Genomic DNA, 4,880 nt, shown 5'->3' on the forward strand with positions numbered 1-4,880 from the left:
TTATTTCTCTCTCAACTCATACTTTAAAGCATTCATCAATATGCTCCATCCAGTTCTGATTCTTGATATAGTCCTAACCTTCATATCAGTCATTCTTCTTTTTCATCTACCGCCGGAAGATTCTATTTACCTCTACTATACACTTGGTTTTATAGTGTTTTTAGTTCTCCCGTGCCTTTATATTGCCATATGCATCGATATATATGGTTTATAATTTCTAGTTTGTCGTTGGACTTTATATCTTTCCTTATATTTTAAAGTCTCTGCTTCTATCTTCTATAATTATTATCATCCACAGTTAATGCTCTCTTTTATTTGCTGCGATTTATACCCCAATTTCTATTTCGGAGTTTTGTCCTTTCGTTTCTTCTTCTTGCGATTAAGAACCGCTTGTAATGGTCCAGAATTCGCAGATATGAATTTCGGAATGAACATTGTTAATGTTCTAGGAAGGAAATTGTAATGGCACGATCTTGACTTGTCAAATTACCAGAATACCTCGGAAAAGGCCGAATCATCAAGAAATATTTTCTTGATATTTTAGAGGTTAAATAGAATACAAGAGTCGTATAACATGGCACATGATGATGTTATGATCTGTGAATCATCACGTTCCATTTAGAAACTCAGCATGACTTACTGTAATATAATCACGTTGATCAAGTGTCATTATATTATACTAACTCATGCTTCAGCTCCCAACACTACTTCAAAAATATTCCTATTTTAAACTCGAATGTTTCAGAATTTAGAAACTAAAATATTTTCTTTTATGATGTAATACAGATAGTGCGAAGAGGTAAATGATTTCAGATAAGAATAATTATGAAAATATCTTCAGAAATATGGAGGATATTTATAATGAAAGATATGATGATATCTTAGGATTTCTAATATCAGAGGATGATGAAGAATATTGTCCGCAGGGGTTTATGATCAGGAGCAAGATATTTGTTAATGACTTCAGTAGATACTGAATCATTTGGATGCTTTGAATGTAGGTTTCGTCCTTGTGATTTGTCCGCAGCCTCTTTCATACTTTGCTCAATCTGTTTTCCAGTTCCAAAACTTCTCTTTTTCTGAGCTTTGCTAATACACTATTCTTTATCATCAAACCTTTTACTGTTAAGATTGTTTACAGTTGTTGCTACTTCGTTAGCATTTCAAGAACTAGTTCGCAGTTCAAGGTGTTTTTCAGAAACTTCACATTCAAAGTATGTAATTCCAGGATATAGACGTTGTACGTACATATATAACTGTTGGCGTAGACATGCTGCGAGATATCAAAATACTGATTGCTAATTCCCGATGATTCGTATGGCAATTCTCGTTACAAGATGCGAATGAGTAAATGATGAGGTTTCGATAAATATAATGATTCTTCAGAAGGTCAAAGATCAGTGAAGTTGTGAATAAGTTTATTGCTAATGTGGTGGAATATGAAAGGTTTTCCGATAACAAAAGGGTAATCATATATATCAAGATTATGATAAGGCTACTCCGAATGAAAAATCGAAGTTGTCTTGCTGGAGCTGTGATAGAATTTGCTACTTTGAAAAGGAATTGCAAAGTTATTTTTGCTAATAAATGCCAAAGGATCTGACACAGATATGTGTTGAATTATGACTTTGGTTTCGAGAGCTTTTTAAGTACATAACTGTGGGTAATATGTGGTTGGATCATCATCTCGATTGCTCATTATTTAAAGTGTCTTCAGAAATTTTCAAAGGGTTTGAACACAGATTGTAATCATTAATATACATTTGATGTTCTAACACAGTTTTGAAGTCAAAGTATAGCTTTGAAAGATGTAGGAATCTAAAAGTGATGGTACCGATTATATCTCGAATTGAATTCTGAGGTTTCAAAATCAGAATATGTAATTGGGTTTGAATGAGTATGGTTGTTTTGATTTCTATGAAAGAATGTATATTAATTTGAAAGTAGGAAGTATAGTTGATAATTTGCTTAATCAGATTCGGAGAATGTAACATATTAATTGTGAATATATATATATATATATATATATATATATATATATATATATATATATATATATATATATATATATATATATATATATATATATATATATATATCTCGGGCATTACCTACCCGTTAAAAAATTTCACAATTAATATTTTGTACAAAAAAATTTTATTACAGTCTTTATGAAAATATATATGTATATATTCTCTTCAGATGTAACATAGATTTTAATGAGTTAATACTAAATTAAACTCATTCAATTTATGGTTGGAACTAGAATTGAATAATCCCTTGAAGGCTTTAGAGATTACATAAGTATTTCTTCAATAATATTGAAATTATGAATCAATACTTCCTTATTTGTTGAGGCGTGATGTTGATTTTCATTAAATTCTTGTGAACTTCGCAAAGTACGAATGATGTTATCTGAAAAGTTTCGGGTACATCGATGATGAAAGTGTAAAATCAAATATATACTTGGTTTATTATGAATTTGAAATTTGTTGAATTGAGACAGAGATTGTAGTTAACGATGGTTAAGTTGCGGGCGAAGGACGTACATTATTGCATATTTGTAATATGAATTAACCGAGCAGTTAAGATTCACACATAAAAGCTTAGCACGGAAAGATTTATTTTTATTTCAAAATATATATATATATAAAATATACATATAATTTCTTTAGAGGGAATGAGTTAATTCTTCATAACTCGTTGATACAATACACGCGTTATTGATTCGTAATGATGTCCACAGTGATTCTTGAACTGACGGAGTTTGTGATGTTATAGGTGTTGTTGATTCTGATGTTGACTGCACTGACGATGCTGGTGGCGCTGATGGTACTGTTGATGTTGTTGGTAAAACAAGTTTAGCTTGTTAACCACACACCATTTGTGTCAGGTTTTCTACTCTTCCTTCTATCATTTTGGTTCGCTTAACTGATTTATGGTTAGGGCTAGATTAGATAATCTCTAAGACTTTAGAGATTACATAATCGCCGCGGAATATTTCTCCAATGAAGTTATGAATTAATACTTCATTAGTTATTGTTGTTGGTACTCCTTGGTATCTATGGTGCGTATGACGTTGATGCTCGTGGGACAGATTGTGAAGTTGAGGTTTACGATGTGGTTGTGGTTGGAGGAGGTAATGGTACTGTTGGCATTGATGATGGTGGTACTGGTTATGGTGCTGGTGCTGCTGCTGGTGTTTGTAATCTTTGCACCATATCCTCCAAAGCCACTACCCGAGCGCGAAGCTCGTTGACTTCTTCTATTACACCGGGGTGATTGTCGGTTCGGACGAGTGGATAAATAAAATCTAGAATTTGATGTAGTATATAATCATGACGAGATACTCTAGAAATGAGAGAGAAAATGGTGTTTTGGATTGGTTCGCCGGTAAGTGCTTCAGGTTCTTCGTCAAGAGGGCAATGTGGTGGATGGAAGGGATCATCTTCTTCTTGTCTCCAATGATTGAGGAGGCTACGAACCCATCCCCAATTCATCCAGAATAGATGATGGCTGAGTGGTTAATCCATTCCGGTCACACTGCTTTCGGAGCTGAAGTGGGATTCCATTTCGGAATCCGAGGAACTTGAATTAATGACGAATTCCATTTTGTACGATTGAATAAAGGATTTTTCGATAAAAAATGATTTTCCGGCTATCGGGTGGTATTCTATTTACATAGGATACCTATTTATATAGATCAAAAGATTTCCTAGATTACGGAGGAATTTACGGAATATATCAGGCAAAGTTTAAAGTAACAGATACGATAAGATATGATTTAGCAGATACGCTAAGATATGAATTTTGTCTATACACTACTCATGCAATTAATGTAGCAAGACGTGTCTAGACTAATAATGATAAGCAGGTAATTTCTTAAGGATGATAAGCAGATGATTTTCAACTAGAAATGATAAGCAAAATGATGTGGTAGCGTGGTGGTACGTGATAGTACTATATTTTACTACGAAATACGTTACAAATTACACAAGTTTTAATTATTTATTTACAAATGGGATATACCTAAACCTTGCTACAACACTATAGGCAGTGTACCTAATCGTAGAGTAGTATAGTTTTTAGTAAGTCCGGTTCGTTCCACAGGGAGCGGGCTTATTGCACACTATATTTTTAAACAACTATATTTGTACAAAATATATATAATTATATATAATAATATATAAAAGGGGGTTTACCGTTTAATGACCGGTTTGTAGATTTATATTTTAAGCGAAGCGTATAGTAAATGACGATATTTAAATAACAATATAAAATAAATAACAATATAAAATAAATAACAATAATTGAAATGACAATAAATAAAAGTACGAGGAAAAATGAAATAAAATATATAATGCTTATTTAAACTTCCGTAACCATGATGTTTGACATTTTGATTTTAATTTATTGTCCTGGGCTAATTGTCCTTTGTCCTGGATGTATTTGAAACCTATCTGGTTTTTGTCCATAATAGTTCATCGGTCATAATTATAAACTGCTCGGCAAATTTAACCTTATACCCGAAGTCAAATATTCTAACTAACTGGGGATTCGAACTGTAACAAGGTCTTAATACTTTGCTTAATGAATACACCAGGTTATCGACTGTGTGTAAACCAAGGTTTTAATACTTTGTTAACAATTACACCAATTACCCTTGAATGTAATCCACCCCTGTTTTAATGAGTCCATTGACTATTAATCCATCCCCGTGTCCGGTCAAATGAACAATAGTTCGTACTTATAAATATCCCGCCCATCGTGTCCGATTAAGCGTATGTGGTTATATATAGATACTTCAAATCATAACCTTTATATTAAATTAACGAGGTATCGTTAATTTAATATAAAGCCCATTAATAGCCCATAGTCTA

The sequence above is a fragment of the Rutidosis leptorrhynchoides genome, chromosome 8 (genome assembly GCF_046630445.1).
Source record: "Rutidosis leptorrhynchoides isolate AG116_Rl617_1_P2 chromosome 8, CSIRO_AGI_Rlap_v1, whole genome shotgun sequence".
In the NCBI taxonomy this organism is placed as follows: domain Eukaryota; kingdom Viridiplantae; phylum Streptophyta; class Magnoliopsida; order Asterales; family Asteraceae; genus Rutidosis; species Rutidosis leptorrhynchoides.